General features: G+C 49.6%; 1 pseudogene across 1 annotated transcript in view; it reads right to left on the reverse strand.

Annotated features, from left to right (window-relative positions):
* Positions 1–11091, reverse strand: part of LOC307192931 (lupus La protein homolog) — an 81071-nt pseudogene extending 69980 nt beyond the window's left edge. The window contains exons 1-3 of the transcript in view: positions 9960–11091; positions 9667–9739; positions 8592–8650 (exon numbers count right to left, since the gene is read on the reverse strand). The product of the transcript in view is annotated as a lupus La protein homolog (transcript). The remainder of the gene's footprint in view (positions 1–8591; positions 8651–9666; positions 9740–9959) is intronic.
* Positions 11092–23563: the final 12472 nt, after the last annotated feature.

Here is a 23563-nt window from a genome sequence, read left to right on the forward strand (position 1 = left end):
CAAGTCTGAATCAAAATTCTCCGAGCCTGCAGGACTTGCTCTCTCTCCCAATCTCAGCCCCCCAGCTTGTCCCTTTCTTGCCTTGGCCTCAGTCATCCCCTGAGCATGTGGTTTATTGGAAGGCACTCAGGCACTGGCATTAGATGAACCAGTGTGACCCTGGACTTTCTTAGGCCACCTGGGCCTCAGTGTCCTCCTCTGTAAAAGGAAAAATAATTAATACCTCAGAGCGGTGCTGTAAGAGCTGGAGACAACAGGTTCATGGCAAGCGGCACACGGTGGAACTCGTATTATGTTTATTTTTTGTTCATGTTGTGATCATTTTACTCGTGCCTATGTAATCGATAAGACCCCGTGGGCTGCCCTGACAGTGTGATAGAATATGAAAACCTTTCCTCTGCGTGTCTTTGGGTAGTTGGGGGAGCGGGGTGGGTGGGGAGTAGGGGTGAGCCTACTCTTGATTCTGTGCTGGGAAATTCGAGTGGGTCCAGGACGCCCTGTTCCTGTTTGTTTGCAAGACTGACCAACCTGTCGTTCTGTCTTTGATTAGGTCACACTCCTGCTCAGGCCCTAACCGTGGCAACTTCCTACAGTCCATGTGTCAGGGTCCCTCCTGTCTACAAGGCCTCCACGTCTTGCTTTCTGCCCTCTCCTTCTGCCTGTGGACTCACCCCTGCAGGCAAGCTATCAGCCCTTCCCCAGCACACCCCTCCAAGCCTGGTCGGCTCTCCCCCCAGGGCTGCCCCTCCTCCTCTGTCATTCAGGCTCACACTCCCTTGTCTACAATTCTGAAAGCCAAAAGCTCTAAAGATCAGACTTTTTAAAAAAATAGGTTTGATATAAACTGATTTGGCCACAAATCTGGTCTGCCGTGATGTGAGACTATTTAAAGTCTTTAATATGTCTCTTACTGTTCATACATTTCACTGCGAAAGCTTTGCTGTGTTTAATGAAGGGTGCTGCCCAGACCCTGCTGGGTGTTCTGTAGTGTCAGCACCGCATCATGTGGGCTTTCTGAAATCTGAAAGCCCTGAAAACCCACAGGCGTCTGACCCCAGGGCTTCGGGTGAGGGGTTGTGAGCCTGCAGTAATGACAGCCTGAGGGCCCGCCCCTTGCAGGCACGTTATGTATTTATCTCTCATCCTGGTTACAGCCCTGTAAGGTGGGCATTCCTCCATCTCACACATGAGGGTACTGAGGCCCAAGGTCATACAGCTGGGAAAGTGGCTGAACCAAGTCCCTCTGAGTTTCCAGCTGCCCACACTTTCTCCTTTGCACCTACTTCCTTAGTTTCCTCAGGAGCTAGCCCCCCTGCTCCCTGTTTCTGTCTTTCTGATGCTCCTGGGACTTCCATATACAATAATGCCTAATTTCATTCATCTGACAGTATTCATTGAGGGCTTCTACATTCTGATGTGCACACAAAATCTTAAGATGCTGAATCTGATTTAATAGGTTTGGATGTATTATTCTGCATTCTTAACCAGCTCTCAGTTGCTGGTGGATCCCACTTTGAGGAGTAAGGGGCTAAGGGAGAGGTGGGGACAGAGTTGAATAAGATTCAATCCCTGCTGTTATCACTCTCATGTATAAGAGCTCTCTATGTACCTGATCCGGATGTGGGTGCTATTATTATCCTCATTTGATAGATGAGGAAACAAGCACAGAGAGATTAGGTAACTTGCCTAAGGTCACACAGCTCAGAAGTGGCAGAGCCAGGATTTGAACCTGGTGAGCCTGTCTCCAGAGTTCACGCAGTTAGCTACTACACAACACACAAGTTGGAGAGCTGGACACTGTCAGTGCAGTGTGATGAGACAATCATTGCAGGCAGGACTGGCAATGCCAGAGAGGAGGCCTGGGCTCCTTTTTAGCACATGGTCAGTTTTCAGGGTAACTGAAACCCTGCCCTTTAAACACCTAAACCAATTTTCTTTAGAAGATCTTTCTAAAATGGATTGTACATCTTCCTGCTGTATTTGGCCTTTTCTTTTTTTTTTTTTTTTTTTTCTTTTTTTTTTTTTTTGCGGTATGCGGGCCTCTCACTGTTGTGGCCTCTCCCGTTGCGGAGCACAGGCTCCGGACGCGCAGGCTCAGTGGCCATGGCTCACGGGCCCAGCCGCTCCGCGGCATGTGGGATCTTCCCAGACCGGAGCACGAACCTGTGTCCCCTGCATCGGCAGGCGGACTCTCAACCACTGCGCCACCAGGGAAGCCCTTGACCTTTTCTTGATAACTCAAGACCACTGTTACGATTACCAATGTTTGTAACAGCTTTCAGTTTCTCATAGCTATTTCTATGCATGCTTCCAATAAACCGTGGGCTGAGAAACCAAGTGACCAACCTCATTAGAATAATGTGTAAAGTAAGGGTATGGAGGTGCAGAGTGAGGCTGGAGCAGTTTGTTGTTTTGTTGTATTTTTAATTTATTTTTTTATTATTTATTTATTTATTTTTGGCTGCGTTGGGTCTTTGTTGCTGTGCGTGGGCTTTCTCTAGTTGTGGTGAACTGGGGGCTACTCCTTGTTGTGGTGCGCGGGCTCATTAGTTGTGGCTTGCGGGCTCTAGAGCGCAGGCTCAGTAGTTGTGGCACATGGGCTTAGTTGCTCCGCCGCATGTGGGATCTTCCCAAACCAGGGCTCGAACCTGTGTCCCCTGCACTGGCAGGCGGATTCTTAACCATTGCGCCACGAGGGAAGTCCGAGCAGTTTGTTTTAAGACAAGCATGTTTCATCTTTTGTGCATAAAATTTATGAGATTCAGTTTGGTTGCTCATTTACATATTTTTGCTTATTTCCTGGGTCATGGCTGTTTTTTCTGAGAGTTGAAGGGGCTGATTAAGCATTCTCTATATCTGATTTTCAACCTGGAATGTGATCAGACTCCTACGGAAATTTTCAGAACTGCCTAGAGTCCTGTTTTGTACTCCGAGGTGGGATGTGGGCCTCTGCATTTTGAAAAACTGCATTTGGAACCATCAGAACTTATTGAACCCCAATTGCATCCTCACAAGTACTGAGCACTATGAACAAGAAAACCTGCAAACCCAGTCCTCAGGCATTACGCAAGTTGAGTAGACAAGTTGAAACACACAAAATCAACTAAGGCTAGTTCACCTTCAGAGAGGGCTAGTGACAGCAGTACTGCAGCGTAGTGATAACATCTGTGGGGACGGGACAGGAGGCCACTTGGTGTGGTGAGACCAGTTTGGATGTGGGGTCAGCAAACGTGGCTCTGAGTTTCTGCTCCCTGACCTGCCAGCAGACTCAGATCCTCTCTGAACATCAGTTTCCTCACCTGTAAAATGGGGATAAACTACTCTCCCTCCCACAGTTGTTATGACGAGAGAAGTCCTAGGAATGCATCACATAAGCTGTAGAGTACTGTCCACATGTGTGGGGTAAGACTCCTACAGGCTGCAGGGGACACAGACCAACTCTGGTTACTTCCAGGGCTAAGCCTTTATTGTAAGGCTGTTTAGGAAGCCCAGGAGGGATCTCACCAGACAAAGAGCAGCCCTCTGGAACAACTGGGTCCTCATTCTGGAGTCACTGGATGCTTGCAACAAACCCAATTATGGACTCTCTTCACCTAATGTCTTCTGCTGCCTCCTGGTTTCTACATCCTGACTCCTGCCCACTACCTTCTCCCCATATAAACCTCACTTTTTTTTTTTTAATAAATTACTTCAGTGACTGTAAAAAGAACAATTAGAAAGTGGTTGTAGTGGCACCTGTGGTTGTATCTATATATATTTTTTAAATTAATTAATTAATTAATTTGGTTGCACTGGGTCTTAGTTGTGGCAGGCAGTCTCCTTAGTTGTGGCATGCAAACTCTTAGTTGCGGCATGAATATGGGATCTAGTTCCCTGACCAGGGATTGAACCTGGGCCCCCTGCATTGGGAACTCAGAGTCTTGTCCACTGTGTCACCAGGGAAGTCCCCAACCCTCACTTTCTGACCACTTAATGGTCCTCTGGTTTTCAAGCATCCTGGTGAGAGACAGCTGGCTTGGTGAGCCACTGTCCAATAGAGAAGGTCCCCACTGGGCAGAGTTTTAATGCTGGGCTGCCCCTCCTGCACATCTAGCCTATAAATGGCTGCCTTTGTGTCAGGCTGAACCTTGGCCCGGGCAGTTGTGGCCAGGGTGTGGGCTCCTATGCCCCAGCAGTGCCAGATTGTGCCTGTGGGTGCGGCCTGCCCTAAGAGAGAGTAGCGCGGACTGTCCATTGTAGAATGTGAGCTATTTTTATAGAGGGAGGACAGCACTAAGGCTGCTAATCTGGCCAGCAAGCAGCACCTTCCTGCCATGTCTCACGGGCCACTCAGGGTGGGCTAGCCGCAGGCCACGCCATGAGTCCGTGAAGGCTGTGGTGCCCTCAGTCTCCACGTTCCACAGGTTTTTGGTAGACAACACTCTTTTCAATGGCCTCCTGCCCCCAGACACTGGCATGTAAGTGTGTGCTCCCTAATCCCGTGATTAAAACTTGCTTGCAGCATTTCTACACAAGAATGTTCATTGCAGCATTGGATATCGTGGAGAAAAATTAGCACCAGCTTATTGTCCAGCAGTGGGGGGACTAGTTCCCTATTTGGGTATATTTATATGACAGTGTACATGTATGTGTTAAGAGTTATGATATCAAAGAATATTTAGTGACATGGTATAATAATAAAAGAAAGTGCCAATTTGGCATTATTTATGCGTGTGTATGCGAATGCGTTTGTGTACGTTTATCTACACATATATAATTCACATAGAAAAAAGACCAGAAGGGAATTCCCTGGCGGTCCAGTGGTTGGGGCTCTATGCTTCCACTGCAGAGGGAACAGGTTCAATCCTTGGGTTGGGGAACTAAGATCCCACAAGCCGTGTGGTGCAGCCAAAAATAAAATAAAATTTAAAAGACCAGAAGATTTTTACATAAAAATGTTAGTTTTGTTATCTCTGGGCAATATTCTGTGAGCAAATTTGGTTTTATTTTCTCATTTATGCTTTTCTCTTTTTCTACATTTTTCACAACAAATGTGTTACTTTTATAATGAGGAGAAAAAAAAGGAACATTAATATCTTTAAAAATAAAAAAAACAAACCTTGTCCTCAGGAAAGAAATTTAAAACTCATTTTGTATTCCATACTCTTAAAGGATTCACAGTTCCCTTGAGGGAGTTGTATTTTCAGGGAAAATGAAGTTTTCTGTTAAAGGTATGACATCTCAACAGTGGAATTTCAGGCATCAGTGACATAATAGAGAAGTGTTTGGACTTCCCTGGTGGCACAGTGGTTAAGAATCCGCCTGCCAATGCAGGGGACACGATCCCTGGTCCAGGAAGATCCCACATGCTGCAGAGCAACTAAGCCCGTGTGCCACAACTACTGAGCCTGTGTGCCACAACTACCGAAGCCCGTGCACTCTAGGGCCTGCGTGCCGCAACTAGTGAGACCGCATGCTGCAACTACTGAAGCCTGTGGGCCTAGAGCCCATGTTCCGCAACAAGAGAAGCCACCGCAATGAGAAGCCTGCGTGTTGCAACGAAGAGTAGCCTCCACTCGCCACAACTAGAGGAAGCCTGTGCGCAGCAACGAAGACCCAACGCAGCCAAAAATAAATAAATAAATAAAGTGTGTCTTGAAAAAAAGAGAAGTGTTTGGAAGCAGAAAGCCTCCTAATTGCCTTGAAATCAACCCCCAGAGGCCTCCTTCCCTGGTCTTCCTCACAGGGAGGTGATAAGGGCAGCCAGAGGTGGGGGAGGTACAAGTGTCCAAAGTAGATGGAGCCAGGACACTTCTCAAACAGAGCACTTTGTCACCAATGTAGTTAAAAGGAATTAAAACCAAATGTTTACATTGTCAGTCAAAACAGTGACTGAGTTTTTGTTTCACTTCTTGGGAAATCACTGCCCTCTTCCCTCCAACAGGAAGAGAGAAGAAGAGAGGAGCCGTAACAAACATTATCAAACTGCCATCGGTGATGACCCCTGGGTGTGTGGGGGAGGGGAGAGTGAGGAGTGGGGAGATGAGGGTGTTTACTTTTTACCTTTTGTCCTTTATACAGTTAAAAAAGAGAGAGCATTATGGGTGCTTTTTATCTTGTGCTTTTGTGAGTTTTTTGGTAGCCCTCAATTTTTTTTATTGTGAACACAAGATACTTTTGTAATCAGAGGAAAAAATGTCATAATGAAAGGACCAAACAGATGTGGTTGGCCACTGGGTGGCCATCCTGCTGCCCCCACCTGCAGGCCACGACCACCCTCACTCTAGGGCCAGCATCCTCGGGCTTGCAGCTGTCTGCACTTGGCAGGGGGTGGTGGGATGGGGGTGCGGGAGATAGGGCAGAGAGCAAGAAACCTCGGTCCTCTCCTCTGCCCCCTCTGGCCCCTCTGGGCAAAGCTCCAACCCCTGGGCAGCAGACCAGGTTGGCTCATATTGACACCACGGCCTTAGCTATGTCCCCAAGCTTGACCCCATCTGTGCCTCCCTGCCCTGTGCCAGTTGCCAGGCCTCCCTGCTTAGCTGGACTCCAGCCTGACCCCTTTTGACCAACCCTTTCCTGGGCCTGGGAATGCCCCAGCATTTCACTCACTGGCACATGGTAGTTGGCTGGGTATTCGATGCTAAAACTGCAATCTCAAGAAAAGCGTCTCCAGCCTTCATGCGGACTGTCCAGAATTTATTTGGCCTTGGAGATCAAGGCTCACCCTCTTGGTCAGCAGGTGAGCATAGCACAAGATCAACAGAGAAGGCTGAGTGAGAGAGAGAGCCTGGCCATAATTTATGAGGCCACCTGTGAAAGCATCGCAGACTTCGGGGTCCTGAGACACCTGTCCAGTCATGCCTCCAGTGATTGTAATCCCAGCTGGGGGACCTTGAACATGTCCCTCTGGGCTGTGCTTCCCTCATCTGTAAAATGCAGATGATGATGATCTCTTTTATCCAAGGATACCATCAGGAGCAAACAGGTTAACGTATGTGAAAATGCTTTGTGAGCCGAAAGTACTTAAATGGTACTTTCCATGAAGATGTTACCTCACCACACTCCCTGCTGCAAGGACCACTGTGAGGTTGGCTGTTGATGGAGTGGGACTTCTAACCACCTTGCTGATGGTCGAGAACTATGGGTCTTGCACTAACGGTCCAATGTCAACAGCTGCACACCCACCCTGCCCCTATTTCAATTCCCCCCTTTTCTTTGATATTCCTCAATCTTGAGGAGAACACATGAGTATAATGGTTTGGATAGAGAGGTTAATCATAAACTCAGCAGAGGAACTCAGTTTTAGGGGGACTCAGTTTCAGCCTCCAACCCTGTTTTATCCTTCCCCAAGTCTTTCAAGGAATGGGGCAATGACCACTCTGGCTACTTCCTGCTAAAATGGGCTGTAGTCCTACCTTTATTTGGAGAATGGAAAGACAAATACTGTATGATATCATTTATACGTGGAATTTAAAATATGGCACAAATGAATCTACATAACAGAAACTGACTCATAGACATGGAGAACAGACTTGTGGTTGCCAAGGGGGAGGAGGGAAGGAGAGGGATGGACTGGGAGTTTGGGGTTGGTAGATGCAAACTATTACATTTAGAATGGATAGGGACTTCCCTGGTGGCGCAGTGGCTAAGAATCTGCCTGCCAATGCAGGGGACACGCATTTTATCCTTGGTCCAACTAGAGAAAGCCCATGCACAGCAATGAAGACCCAACGCAGCCAAAAATAAATAAATAATTAAATAAATAAAATAAAAAATTACCGAAAAAAAATAACGGATAAACAACAAGGTCCTAATGTATAGCACAGGGAACTATATTCAATACCTTGTGACAAACCATAATGGATGGAACAGAATATTGAAAAAGAATGTCTATATGTGTGTAACTCAGTCACTTTTCTGTACCACAGAGATTGACACAACATTGTAAATCAACTTTACTTCAATTAAAAAAAAAAAAAATTCCACTTCCACTCCCAGACAGAGGCCTCCAAACAGAGTTGACCAAGGGACTTCCCTCGTGGTCCAAGAGTCCGCCTTCCAATGCAGGCGACGCGGGTTCGATCCCTGGTCCAGGAACTAAGATCTCACATGCAGCAGAGCAACTAAGCCCACACGCCCTGGAGCCTGCGCACCACAACTAGAGAGAAGCCCACACAACGAAGAGCCCGCGGGCCGCAGCTAAGACCCGATGCAACCAAATAAATACCTGAATATTGAAAACAAAACAAAAAAACCAGAGTGGCCCAGCTCTCAAAAGCGAATGGGCCCAGAGTGGCTCACTTCCCGCAAGGGAAGCAGCGCAAATGGGGTGGAGAGAATTCCCAGCCTGTGCAAGCTGGAGCGACTTACCCCCAAGTGACACTGAATGTGGACCACAGCTCTCTGGAACTGTTCCAAACAGCCTCGAGCGGGGAATGGGGGAAAGGTTCACTGCTGCCTCAAGGCCTGGGCCCCGGCCAGTGGGCGGCTGTGGCGAGGGCCCTGGAGCTCTGGAGAACACATCCCCCAGCCTGTCCCCGGCCTCGCAGCTCACCCATCAGCCAGGGGCCTGGAAGGCCGCCCCGCGTAGAACGCCGCCATTCACCTCTCACCGCGCTCTCCGCCTCGAGGACCACCTTGAGGCTGACAGTCAGCGAAGCCGGACCTCTAACTGCCGCGATAACGGTCACGTGATAACGGTCTTGCGCTAATGGATCGCATGCGCGCACGCCCCAAGGACTGCGCATGCACCCTGCCCCTAGTACAAAAACGCTTCCTGGAGTTTCTGAGAACTTTAACAATATCAACTTGGAGAAATCTAACAATGTCAACTACTTCTCAAGTGTTTTTTACCCAGTAACTACGTGTGCCCAGTACTCGGCTTAATTCCCCCGGCAAGTCGAGGAATAGAAGATGTATTGGGCCTCACCCAGGACCTTGGGCTCCAATTGGGGAAATGGAGCACTCATATTAAAAGTTTGTTTTCTTTCCGTCAGTGATTGGGAGCTTGAATCAGGAGACACTCAGCCAGCAGGGGGATGAGGGCAGGGACAAGACTCCTAATTTGGAGGAAGACAAATCTGAGTACAAATTGGGGCTCTTCCCCTCACTGAGTTCCATGAAACTGTGGGTGAGTCAGTTTCTGTCACTGGGGCTCAATTTCCCAGGCTGTAAACAAGGAATAGCAACGTCTACCACAGTAAGTCATGGTGGGAATGAAAGAAGATAACATGTATAAAGTGCCTAGCTTGGTCAGTATTACAAATCCCTCCAAAGTGAGGAAATCAACAGGTTCCCCCTCCCTTTTATTCATTTATTTATTTGACTGCACTACGCGGCTTGCAGGATCTCAGTTCCCCGACCAGGGAATGAATCCAGCCCCAAAGCGGTAAGTCCTAACCCCTGGACTGCCGGGGAATTCCTCCCTCCCTTTTAAAATGTTATTTTTAAATTTTTTTTAATTTAAATTTTTATAACTAAGAACACAAGCAGAATTATACCTAAAAAAATAGTGATTTTGATAACAATAACAACAACAAAAAAAGACAAGTTAAACAACAAAAAGATTTTCCTTTCTTACAGGTGGACATTGAAGTGGACCTAATTCGTTTTTCTTTTTAAAAGCCTCCAAAGACAAAAGCAGCTTAAAATCTAATTAAAATGAATAAAAAATGTTTACTAAATTACTGGTCTCCGGCACCATTTTCTGTTGTTTTGATGCAGGTTCTTCTTTGTCTGTTTCTTCTCTTGCTCTTTTTTTTTTTTTTTTTTGCGGTACGTGGGCCTCTCACTGTTGTGGCCTCTCCCGTTGTGGAGCACAGGCTCCGGACGCGCAGGCTCAGCGGCCATGGCTCAAGGGCCCAGCCGCTCCGCGGCATGTGGGATCTTCCCGAACCAGGGCACGAACCCGTGTCCTCTGCATCGGCAGGCGGACTCTCAACCACTGCGCCACCAGGGAAGCCCTCTCTTGCTCTTTTTACTGGTCTAGATGCACCATTTTCATCGTGTTCATCATCACTGTCAAATTTAGTTTTCTTGCCCTGAAACTACTTTTCCTTTAGCAGACGCAATCTGGGCAGCTTTATTTCCCTTTCCTTTTCCTTTAAATCTGAGACCTTTTGACTTCCATTTGTTTAGGGATTCTTGTTGATCTTCTATTATTTTTTTCAATGCTTCTTTTTCCACATCTCCTTCTAGTACTTCTCAGGTGACCCCTTTGTTCCTTAATTGTAGGTTACCATTATTTGTGTCTTTTGCTTTATCCCGTGCTTCCTTAGCTTTTTCTTTAAACAGAATTATCCCCTCTTTGGCTCCTCTGACAAAGTCTATCCATTTTATTTCACCATGATTTGAGAAAAGGATATGCAAATCTTCTCTACACGTCTGATCATCTAAGTCCCCCGAGACTTGCAGTAAGCAGCCAATCTTTTCTTCTAGAGATTTCATTTCAGCATTTTCTGCTAACTTTTGTTTTTCTTCTTGCTCTTGTTTAGCTCGTAATTTAGCTTCGATTTTATTTTGCTTTCTTTCTTCATTTTTTTTTGCAAAGTAATCTTCCTTGAAAAGTATTAGCAGGTCTGTGTCTTTGTACTTCTGGCCAGGGGTCTCGACAAACTTCTTAGCAGATTCAATGGTATCAAATACAGCAAATATTGATCCCTTAAATGCTTTGTGCAATGTTCTTCTCATCTGAATATTTAGTACCTGACCTTTATCTTCCAACCATTATTTTATGTCATCAAAGGTTGCATCAATTGGGAAGCCTTGAAAATAAACAGACCTGTTTTTTACATCATTTTTATACTCATCAGTCACTTCAGGGAGGGGTTTGCTTGGAGATCTTCTAATTTTAGTTTTATCTTCACTTTTTTCCATAAGTTCCACCTTTGATTTGCTCAACGCTTCTACTATTACATTAAAGTCTGTTGTTAGACGGTTTAACCTATTAAATTTTATCATTATCTCCAAAGATACCCAGACTTCATCCAGTTTGATCTATTCCTTTAAAAATTTGTCACGTGACGAATTGAAGTCACCAAAATAATACTCGATTTGATGACAGATTTTGGCCTCCAGGGCAGCCATTTTTTCATTATCACCATTTTCTGCCATCCTGGCTATCTTTAAGTTCCCGGTCCCACAGAGGCACGCCACAGGGTCACTAACAGCGACAGCAACGTCTCCAATCCCCAGCCTAAAATGTTATTTTAATTATGGTAAAAAAACACATAAAATTTACCATCTTAATCATTTTAAATCATATAGTTCAGTAGTGATAAGTATATCCACATGTTGTGCAATCTCTAGAACATTTTAATCTTGCAAAATTGAAACTATACCCATTAAACAAAAATTCCCCATTTTCTTCTCCCCCTTGTGCCTGGTAACCACCATTCTACTTTCTGTTTCTATGAACTTGACCACTTTAAATACCTCCCCTAAGTAGAATTATGCACTTTTTGTCCTTTCGTGTCTGGCTTATTTTACTTTGCAAAATGTACTCAAGGGTCATCCATGTTGTAGCGTGTGACAGGAGTTCCTTCTTTTTTAAAGTTGAGTAATATTCCATGGTATGAATATACCACATTTTGTTTATCCATTTTTCCTCAGTGGACATTGCATTGCTTCCACCTCTTTGTGGAATTGTGGATAACACTGCAATGAACAAAGGTGCGCAGATATCTCTTTGAGACCCTGCATTCAATTCTTTTGGATGTGTCTACATCCAGAAGTAGGACTGCTGGATCACATGGCTAGTTCTATTTTATTTTTTGAGGAAGCTCCATACTGTTTTGCATAGCAGATGCATCATTTCAAAATCCCACTGATGGTGCACACTGCTTCCAATTTCTCCACATCCTTGTCAACACCTGTTATCTTCTTTTTTTGTTTTTTTAAGTAGCCATCTTAATGTGTGAAGTAAACAGGATCTCTTTTTGCAGAACTATTATCATTTCTTCTCACCACTCCAGAAATGCTGCAAATGAGTCCGATTGCAGGATTGACCCAGCATTTGGTCAAAGGAGTGTGTTTTGTCAGTGATCCTTGGAGAATCAAGCCAAGTTGGACAGGGATGCCAGGGCTTTCAACCTGCTGAGAGCTGTCCACTGTGGCCTGCAAATGGGGAGGCGCACACACGAGCTGCTAAGGTTGGCCAAGTCTGTTACTATATTTGCTTTGGCTCCAAAGATCCCACAAAGGAAACAAGGGACCTGCTGCGGGGGGGCGGGGGTGGCGGGGGTGGCATATTCCCCCCCGCCCCCCACCCCATGCAGCCCTTCTCATCGTTCTCAGTGACCTCTCCCCACTGTTATCTTGCTCCTGACATGTCTCCTGAGATTACCTTTGGTGAAGAAATTCTTGTTGAGAAGTTCAAAGCCAGGGCTTTGGGGCTCTGTTGAAGGACTCTGGGGGTGGGGCCTCGAGGCACTACGGAGACCAAGTAAAGAGGTGGCTTGCATGGGGTGCAGCACAGCTGGTAGAGGTCCCTGCAGTTGGGAAGCTGCTTCAAAAACTCATGTGCTGCCCAGGAGAGAGAGATGAGCAAGAGAAAATTCCAGATATGGGGCCCTGCAGAGAGAGAATCTCAATCTATGAGGGGTGCAGCTGAGCAGGGCCAGTGGTGCTTCCCCAAAGAGACAGTGAGTGCAGTGGTTAGACCATGGCTTGTGAAGTCAGAAGAGACTGGGGTTCAAATCTGACCCGGCTCCACCACTTACTAACTGTGTGGTCTTGGGCAAGTTATGAAGCCTCTCTGAGCCTCAGCTGCATCTTTTTTTTTTTTTTTTTTGTGGTACGTGGGCCTCTCACCGTTGTGGCCTCTCCCGTTGCGGAGCACAGGCTCCGGACGCGCAGGCTCAGCGGCCATGACTCACGGGCCCAGCCGCTCCGCGGCATGTGGGACCTTCCCGGACCGGGGCACGAACCCACGTCCCCTGCATCGGCAGGCGGACTCTCAACCACTGCGCCACCAGGGAAGCCCTGCATCTTTAAAATGCGAACAAAAATGCAACCTCTGTGAGTTATTATGAGATCAGTATCAGTATTGTTTATCACAGTAGCTACAGTTTTTTGTTTGTCTGTTTTCTGTTTTTTTGGCTGCACCATGAGGCATGCGGGATCTTAGTTTTCCGATCAGGGATCGAACCCGTGCCCCCTGCATTGGGAGCACAGAGTCTTAACCACTGGACCTCCAGGGAAGTCCTAGCTACTGTTTATTAAGCACTGCTCCCCCCCCCCACCCGGTGTGCCAGGGGCTTTGTCAAGCACCTGCTAAGCATGCAGTGTGATAACAGAGGTCAAGTGTGAAGGCTCTTGGTGACTGACCTTGGTGAAAAGCCCAAACCTGCTACTTGTTAACTGTAGGACCCCAGACAAGGCTGTTAACCTCCCAGCGCCTCAGCCTGCTCGTCTTTAAAATGGGGATGATAAATGAGAATGATAATACCTGTCTCCCCAGGTATCACGCAGTGCTTTCCTTCAAGGGTTCATAACACGCCTTTGTCACTTCCATCTTCCCCGTGCAAATGGGAGGGGTGCGATGGGGTGTCCCGAGGCTTTGAAACCGTCCTGGTGTTTACCGCAGCCCAGAGAAGAGACTCAGTGGAACTCGTGATTGGAAAGATCTGCAGGAGATTGCATGTTCTGGAATGAAGATGCCATCAGACTGGGGCACTGGAAGAATGCTGGCCTGATGTCTGGGGGCCAGGAGAGAGGGCAGTTGTCCTGTTCAAAGGGTGGGTCTCCCAAGAGACCCAGTGCTGACTGCTCAGTCCCTTATTCTCCCCGGGAGAGTGTCCAGGGCACACTTGTTCTGCCTCCGTCCTTGCTGAGAGCTGGCCCCGGCTGCCGGCTACAGAGCTCCCTCCATCCACCCCCTTGCCATCCAGCATGTGCATGCTGCCTGTGCGTGGTTGGATTCCTGAGTTTTCAGCCTCACTGCCCTCCAATCCCAGGCGCAAACCGGTCCCTGTCACCAGAGACTTTTCTGTGAGGCTGACACAGCAAAGGGAGCCGAGATGGTCTCTCGTCAACACAGACAGAGCAGGAGAGAATAAGAGCTGGGGTGGGTGGGGGCCCTGGCTGAGCCTGAAGGGACTCAGGACCGGCCCCTGGGAGCGGCGCTGACCTGAGCAGCTGGGCTTAAGAGCGCCTGCCTGGGCCAGCTCTTCTCCCCCTCATCCAGGGGAAGGCTCTGAGAACCAGCCGACTAGTTCCTCCTCCTCCAGGCCTGTCACCATTTCCACACACAGCAGGGTCTGGGGGTGGAGGCTTTTTCCAGACATGTATTTAAGTAAGGAGAGAAAACAAGGCGAGTCGCCCAGGATTTGCCAAGTCAGTAGGCAGGAACACAACCCGAGAGGCCAAAAATAAGACAGCGGCGAGGGTCACCCTGCTCTCCTGAGCTGGAGACAGTTTACAACCCGTGCTGAACACTCCATAATCACACTTTTGTTTGAAGATGCCCCTTGATCCCAGGGCATCGGTCTCCTGGTTGGAAGGTAGCTGAGCCCTGATTGTGGGCAGTGAGTAATGGTGACTCAGGGAAATTCGAAAGGACACAGGGAACACCATCGAAGTCATCTGGGGACATGCCCTGGTTCCCCCTGCCGGTCAGGGAGCCAGGAGTTCTGGTCTCCATTGTAAAGGAGGAATGTCTGAAGTTTTCTCTGGAACTTCGGCAGAATTCTATGGGCTCTTTCACAGGAAGCATTACGCTATGGGTGGTTTTTTTTGGGGGGGGGGGAAATTACTAAGATTTCTTTCACCTTTATAGCTATTTATGAATTAGCTCCTTTTCTCTTTTAGCTCCAGATTATACTCGTCTCTTTATTCTGATGAGGCATCTGTTACCTTGTATGACAAACAGCACTCCAGAAAGCAAATAATGACAGTAATAATGGCTAACATTTATTCAGCCCTTATGGCATGCCAGGTACTGGTCTCTCCATATATCTTTGTGTTTTGTCAAACCTGAGACTCCATCAGTCTTCAGATATTCCACATACGATGTATCACTAAAGAATGCTGCCAATTAACCCATGACATGCCATTGATTTTAAGACTCACTCAGATTTCAGAAATGTTAAAACAGGAATGTTAGAATCAATGAAATCCAGTAACCGATTCTCAGTTGTCATCCTTGCCTTACAGATGGGTAAACTGAAGAACAGAGAGGCTGAGTAAAGCTGCCTGAAGTCACACAGCGAATATGTGGTGGAAATGGAACTCGAACCTAGAGTCAGGTTTCAAAGCCTGGGCTTGTAACCACTGTGCTGTATTGTGTCTGAGAAGTGGTTTCTGTCTATCCATGGGGAGGACAGAGGGAAGGACGCAAAACACAAGAGGGAAAGTTGGACCCCAACCTCTGCTCCCTCTTCCTCATCGTCCCCAGGGCCAGTGTGGATGTCCCTTCTAAAAACTGCTCCCAGATCTTGCTGCTCCTCTCACTCCCAGCAGCTGGCACCCTGGTTCTGTTCTTCCTTGACACTCTCTTGCCTCTGCTTGGGTTATTGCAGTAGCCTCTTAGCTGTCACCCTCCTTCAATCCCCCCCCCCCCATCTCCATGCATACTGACCCAGAGTCATCTTCTTAAAATGTGAATCTGGACTTGTTACTGTTCTGAAACCTCTGAGGGATCCAAATCCTAGCAAGCGACTCCTCATTCATTCAGCTGTTTCAGCACCTACTCTGCGTCAGGCCCAGAGAATGGAAAGGTGAGCAAACCCCCATGTGGTCCACAGCCACCATCCCACGGAGAAGTGAGACCCCTCAGGGGGCAGATATGACCCAGTGTGAAAATGCTTCAAAGGTGGGGTATGGTAGAGTGCTGAGCTGGTGGGAGAAGCACCTGCTCTGGGGACTCAGGGACCCCTTTGTGGAGGTTGAATGGAGTTCACCAGGCAAAGAACAGCAAGGATTCCCAGGCAGAGGGAACAGCATGTGCAAAGGCCCAGAGTAGAGAGAGAGGCTGGAGCAGAGTGTGGGTGTGTCCCCGCTGAGTCTAGAAGGACAGGCTTGGGGTGGCTGGGCTCTTTCCTTTTCAGCCTCTGCTCCCTTCTCTTCCTCTCCCCACAACATCCCTCTGCAGTAGGTACTTGTTTCTCAAACTGGCATCTTCCTCTGCACCCATCCTCCACAGGTAGCAACCCCTCTGCTCATCAAACTCATCCTTCCAGACCCTCTTCTGTGAAACCATCCCTGACCCTTGACTTCGCTCTCTGGCTTCTGAGCCAGGCAGAAGCTTGGGAAACTTGTCTTGGGTTCAGTGTGGGGGATTTTGGAGAATTTTGACAGAATTCAGCTGAGTAAAAGCCAAAGTTCTTACAAAGGCTTATAAGACCCTGCACAGTCGGACAACCCGCCCCCAGCCTTGGACCCTGTTTTCCACTGCTCTCCTCTTCGCCTGCTCTGCTTCAGCTACACTGGTCTCCTTGACGGTCCTTAAATATGGCCCCCACCCTGCATTCTTACCCCAGGTCCTTTGCACCTGCTGTTTCTAGTACACCTTTTCCCTCCCTTATTTTACACCTTCATCTTCATCAGATTTTCCTCAAATATCACCTCTCAGAGAGGTACACCCTAATACTCTACTTAAAACTGCAACCCCTATCTCACGCCCTTCCCTGCTTTTTCCCCGCAGCACTCACCATCTTCAAGAGCTCGTATGATTCACATACTTATTTGTTTACTGTCTGTCTTTCCCCGTGAAAAGTGAGTTCCAGGAGGGCAGGGATTTGGGTCTGTCTGGTTCACTCTGTATCCTTAGCACCTAGCCACACTGCCTGGCGTACAGTAGGTGTGCAATAAATATTTGTTGGTTGAATGAATGAATTCTGAGTTCTGACTGTGTGCCACGCAGGCTCTGCCCTGGATGCCACAGAAGCTGGAAAGCAGGAGGAACAGGGTCTCTGCCTCTCCAAGGGTGCCAGCCAAGCTGGTTCCGGCGGGCAGTGGGACAGGTCCCTGACAGCCAGGTGAGTCCTGGGTGAATCACCGCTAATGAGATGGTGAGGGCCACGCCAAGCTGCTTGCCACAAGGGCGGCCGACAGGTAACTGCCTGTCGCCAGGAAACTCCTCAGTAAGGATGGAGCAGGACCCTGGGCGGGGGCAGGAGGAAGTGCCCACCTCCCCTCGAGACCCCACCCATTCCTGAGGACTGAGTCGGCTCACCTGGGCTCCCCCACCCCCAGGCCTTGGCGAGACACTTGTTTCTCAACCTTGGCTTTGAGATGATTTCCTTCCTAAAAGGAGTTTCGCTCACTGCATCCCACAACCCTCCTGGGCAGGACCTGTTTGTCAGCTAGCCCTGTCTGGGTCACCGAGTCTGCAGAGGGAAGGCAGCTGGGCCTGGAAAACCCCAGGACCCCTCTGGGAAGCCCTAGGGAGAGTCAGTCGACCAGTTGACCAGAGTTTATTAAGTGGGAGTATAGGATCAATGGGGGTTTCTAAAGCCCGACCGAACAGTGTGAAGGGGTCTCCCTGACCACATTCCACCTGCCCATTGGAGCCTTGGGCCCACCAGGGTGCCTGCCCAAGCCCAGGCAAGATGACCACCCAAGTCGGGGCATTGATTTCTGTGAGCCTCCATTTCCTCATCTGCAGAGTGGGGCAAAGCCTCCTGTCCCGCGGGCGGCCGCAGGGCCAGCATGAGATCATGGGTACACAGAGCGAGGAATGCAAGTGGGCAGCCAGGCCTCCGCCCCACAGCCCAGAAGATGTGGCCAATGTGGCAGATGTCTGGGGAGGAAGCTGGCCAGGCCCTGTCCCAGAGTCAACGAGACCGGTCCATCAGTACCTCTCTCCCTTCCTCTCAGTCGGGGCACTTGGAGTCCCAGCAGGCCCTCCTAACCAGAACCCAAAAAGCCCCCAGCTGGGTTGCCTCACTGCAGCCCTCTGTCTGGGTCTGAAATCCCCATCCTTATTTATTTGTATCACAGTGACACGTCTATCGCTTTCAGTGGATGTTTTGTTGGCCAGTTATCAGATGTCCAAGGGGCACTGCCCAGCTGCCAGGCACAGTGCCTGGTGATGGATACAGAGATGGTGAGGCCTGGCCCCGTCTCAAGGGTGCACAGTCTTGTAAATACACCGCATGTGAAAACACCAGCAGGGCTCCTTGGGTACTCAGAGCAGGAGTGGTCGGTGGGGTGAGGCGGGTGTCGGGCAGAGCCTCATAGAGGAGCTGCGGCTTGGACAGAGCTGTCCTTGTGCTTTGCTGACCTACCTTTGCCATTTAATCCTCATCACAGCCTTGTGATGCTGCCAGCACAGGTATCATCATACCCATTTTATGGATGACAAAACCAAGGTTCAAAGAGGTGAGGGGACTTGCCCAAGGCTTCCGTGATAGTGAGTGGCAGGGGCTCATCTGGAATCCCAGTTTCCCAAACTCCATGCAGCAGTCTCCCATGCCCTGCCTCAAGTTCCTTCTTCCCCTCACGTGTTTGTTTTTACGGCAAACACTACACGGGTGCTTGGCATGTACTGGGCGCCGTCCGTAAGCTGGCGACTTAGAGGCGGCAAGGTAGGGTCTAGAGGAGAAACCACACATATACCCAGATGCTGAAATCTTTCATTCAGTTTTCCATTCAACGGGTTCACTGAACACCTACTGTGCATCAGGTGCTGGGGATACAGCAGTGAACAAAATAGGCAAAGAGGACAGCCCTCGTGGAGGTTTTCTTCCAGTAGGAAAACAGACAATCAAGTAAGTGGGCAGTGCCCTGAAGGAGCATCACACAGGGTAAAGGAAAGAACACAGTGGTCAGGGAGAGCCTTTCCAGAATAAGTCATATTAGCTTGTGGTTGTTTCTGAGAAGACATTTGAGTGGAGGACGCCTGTGGATAGCCGAGGAAGTGTGCCAGGCAGAAGAAACAGCAGTGCAAAGGCCTTGAGGCAGGAGTGTGCTTGGGTGTTTTGAGGAGCATCAGGGAGCAGAGTAGGTAAGTGGGGGAGTGGTAGGAAGTGAGGTCAGGGAGGTAATGGGAGTGGGGGAGGTACAGATCCTAAAGGCTTGTAGGTCATACTGAGGTCTTTGCTTTTAACCCTGAGTGAGGTGGGAGCCATTGGAGGGTTTTGAGCTGAAGAGTGACCTGGTTAGACTTAGGTTTCAAAAGGATCTTTCTGGATGCTGTGGAGACAGACTCTAATGGGGCAAGGGATGGAAGAGGACAGGGAGATAATGGGGGGCTGCTGAGACCATCCAGGTAGAGATGGGCTAGGTTGGTGATGGTGGAATGGGAAGAAGTGGTCACCTCGGGATGTTCTGAAACTAGTCCCAACAGCATTTGCAGACTGGACAGGAGGTATGCAAGAAAGTGACAAGGTCAAGAGCGACCCTGGCTCCAGGAGCAGGAGGGCAGCTCTGCCCAGGCCAGGTCCAACCAAAGATGGTACATCCTTCGCCTAGAGCATGGCATGGGGCATGGCACTGCCCGGGAGGATGTTGAGTCTGGACAGTGCTGGGCCCTTCTTCCCTCCCACCTTGCGGCTGCATGGCCTCCTCATTTCATTTCAAACGCTGTGAACTGGGCCCAGCAGCTGCTACTCCCCTCCTACCCTGGATGGGACCATCAACCTGCACAATGTTTCTGGAAAGCATTTTGTCCATATGTATCAAGAGTCTTAAAACTTGTCATGGGGCTTCCCTGGTGGCGCAGTGGTCGAGAGTCCGCCTGCCGATGCAGGGGACCCGGGTTCGTGCCCCGGTCCGGGAGGATCCCACATGCTGCGGAGCGGCTGGGCCCGTGAGCCATGGCCGCTGAGCCTGTGCGTCCGGAGCCTGTGCTCCGCAACGGGAGAGGCCACAACAGTGAGAGGCCCGTGTACCACATAAAAAAAAACCCCAAAAACAAAAAAACCAACTTGTTATGCCCTTGGACCCAGTGAGTCCCTTTCTAGGAGGTTCCCTGGAGAAGTCACCTGAAACGCGGGCAGCGGTGAATGCATCAAGAGCTTCCCTTAGGCTCTCGTGCTGCCCTTAAATTCATGTTTCCTCAGGGTTTTAATGTCAAAGGATAACATTTATGCTACAATGTCAAGTGGATACAATATTGTGCATGAGACACATATACAAGGAAGGAAATAGACAGTGATTACCACTGAGCGGAACTTCGATCGCTATTTTCATTTTCTTCTTTACACTTTTCTGCTTTGTACTGATGTTCTAAAATGGACATGCTTTGCCTTCATGATAATTTGATTAAAAAGCACTATTCAAAATAGAAAGAGAAAGGAAATGTGAGTTCCCAGAAGCTGAGGAAGCACAGCAGAGGCCAAGCCAGGAGCAGAAAACCAACTGACCCATCCCTTTCAGGGAAAGGCAGCAGCCACGTGGAGAAAGGCAGGCCTGGTGCCCCGCCAGCCGGACAGCCGGCCCCTGGGCTCACTTCCTCCAGCATAACTGCCCAGAGGCTGAGCTGAGAATAGTGGCGGGAGAGAGCAGAGCCAGGTCCAGAGGCCACTCTTCCTCCCCTTCCTACTGCTCAGGCCACAGGGTTACGTCCCTTTTCCTTGGGCCCCTATAGCCCTTGGAGTTTGCCTCTCCATCTCCTCTGCTTCCATTATATCTCACCAGAAACCTGCTGCTTTTGTGCTGTGTTTATAACCTTGTGTCTCGACTGACTATGAGTATCCTGTATCCAGGGGTTCTCAAAATGTGGTCCTCAGACTAGCAGCGTCAGCACCACCCAGGAACTCGTTAGACGTGCAAATTCACAGGTCCCACCCCAGACCCACTGAATCTGAAACTCTGGTGGTAGAGCCCAGCAATCTGTGTTTTAACAAGCCCTTTAAGGCTACAGTTTGAGAGCCACTGCCTTATGATACAGCCCCACTGTGGTCCTTGCTTTACATCGATTATTTGATTTTACATATTGCCATGATTTCCACTTAACAAAAAAAACAAGCTCAGAGAGGTTGAGGGACTTGGCCAAGGTCACACAGCCAGTCAGAGGCAGAGCTGGGACTCTGAGCCCATACTTTTATTTTAACCTTTGTGCTCTGTGGCTGCCTGGACTTCAGGCTCCCTTGTGGGGCTTGGCTCTGGGCATACACAGTGCCACGGACATGGGTTGAACGGGAGTTTGCACACTGCGGCATCAGAGCCCTGGCTGCTCAGTCGGAAGACCAAAGTGATTCCGCATGAGACCCAGTCAGCCCAGCCTCCTGTGCGCTGAGGGAGGCAGGCTCTGTGTGCCTGCTGAGGCCCCTCCAGTGAGGACAGCCAGTGGCAGTCAGGATGGACAAACACCTCAGTAGAGGGGCGCAGTGCCACCTGCTGGCCCGCAGCACATCATCAGCGATGCTGGCTGATAAACACAGGGACCCACACACACTCAGGGACACCGTGACAAGCAAGCACGTGTCTCCTCCCATTGCACTTGGATGGACACATCCACACATGGATGTCTGGACCTGTGGGCACGTGGGGCTCTCAGCCACACGGCCTGGCAGATAGCATTAAATCCACTCATTTATTCATTTCTTCCCTCACCAAATGTTTGTTGAGATATGCCAAGCCCACAGCTCTGGCTGGTTGATGATCAAGAGACTGGGCAATCACTAGGCGATGTGGATAAAAGTCTTGGGAGGAATGTGCCCGGTGAGGTCACAGAGGCAGCCCCTAACCCATCTAGACTGGAGTTAGGGGCAGGGACAACTTCCCCAGGAAATCCATGCCCTGCTAGGTCTGAGCACGTGAGCAGGAGATGGCTGGGTGGGGGAAGAAAACAGAGGCTAAACAGAGCAAAGCCCAGGGGAGGAGCTGGAGAGGAGAGTTGGGAGCTCCAGCAAAGGGCCTTACACACGGGCCACAGAGTCTGGACTCTGTCCCCACAGGCAGTGGGGAGCCATGGAAAGTTTTCAGCAGGGGAATGGCATGGCCAGATTCTGGTGCCAAACCTACTGACACATTTGGACTAACACTTAGGCCCTGAGGGTCTCTTAGCCCCTTTTGTGGCTGGGCCTTGCATGTGATTTGTCCCTGTGTACTGTCTCCTCCTGCTGCAGCAGCTGCCCTTGGATGAGTCTGGGAAGGGGAGAGGCACCCCCCAGCCCCCAGAGGGAAGCTTGTGTCCAGTCTAGAAATGAACGAAGCAAACAGCAGCCACCGTTAAGGCAGGCATCCCTGTGTGCCCAGTATATGCCCTTTTTTCAACTCACCAGGCCATCCGAGACAGCTCAGAGGGTGTGACCTATTCCAAAACGTAGCTCCCTGTGCCTACTAGGTCCCCCAGTTCCCCCTACTAGAGGGTCAGTGCCTGTCTGCGGGATGGATGAGTCATGATGGGTGGTGAATACAGTAGGGGAGGCTGGAGCACTGTCACGAGCACAGTCTGGGTTAGAGCCCTGCAGGACGGCAGGGAGGGGACCCTGGGTGGCTGAGAGACAGGGGAGCAGCATGAGGACCCCCCAAAGAGGAGGTGGCAGGTGGAGCTGAAGAGAAAACCTTGGCAGCTTCCCAATTCAACTTGGTCGTGACTTTGTCAATGGCCAGCTCTCCACCAGCCTGGCCCCTGGCCTGGCCCGCGGCCTGCGGTTTTCCTCAGTAGAGCAGCGGTGGCAGCTTCCGAGAAGCCCCACCAAGACTTTCCTGTCAGAGCAACTCCAAGTTCCTCTTAAGGAAGGGGAAGTGGTGGAGTTTCTCCTAAGGGCTTTCAGTTTCTTTCTAAGAAGCCGGAGTGTCCCAACCCCAGGGCCCTGTGCAGAGCCAGGTGTTAAAAGGAGAGAGGTTCCACGTTGGGGGCTTTCCCACCTCAGTTCCACACGAAGCTCATTTGTTGGGGCCCCGGGGTGGACATTGCAGAGGAGGAAGCAAGACCTGTGTTTTGCAGGTCCTTTCCCATGTCCCCTCCTCTCTTCCTCCTCCAGGGACACACCCCCTGCACTCCCTCCCAGCCCCCACCAACAGGGCACGTGCACAAAATGCTGCCTGCCCTCCCTCAGGGACATCCCGGGTGGAAACTTATTTCCTCAACCCTCAAAGCCAACTTCTTCTGAGTCCTGCTTCCTCCGGGCTCTGCTGGGCAACTGAACATCTAACCTAAACCAAGAGCCAACAGGTGATATCAGCTTCTCGCTGACTCTGGGCCAGGAAATGTGCCCATTTTGGAGACCCAAAGCTTCTTGAGGACACAGTGTGGGAACCCCAAGAACCAAGAGCCCACCTTTTTAAGAAGACCTGGCTTGGCGGTAAAGCAAAAGTCCTGATGTGATTATAACAATAGCCGTCATTGAGGTTAGGTACTTACCGTGTGCCAGCATTTTACATTAATTTCCTCCTATAACCCAATCCCCCCGGCGATCGCATGACGAGGACACAATCATTATCCCTGAAGTCAAGCAACCTGTCCAACTCACACAGCCCACAAGCCCATTCTTCCCAGTAGACCTCTTCTCAGAAAGGCAGGGAAGAACGACTATCAGGCCTTCAAAGTAGCTGGCTGGGAAGGTGTGATCTCCAGTATCACCAAGAGTCTCAAAGTAAGCTCTGAGAGGTGAAGAGCAAGCGATCTAGTTAAAGCCTGCTTGCAGCACTGCCACGGCTGGGGTTCTCCCCAGTGCCTTACACACTCCTGTTG

The sequence above is a fragment of the Stenella coeruleoalba genome (genome assembly GCF_951394435.1).
Source record: "Stenella coeruleoalba genome assembly, chromosome: 10".
NCBI lineage: Eukaryota > Metazoa > Chordata > Mammalia > Artiodactyla > Delphinidae > Stenella > Stenella coeruleoalba.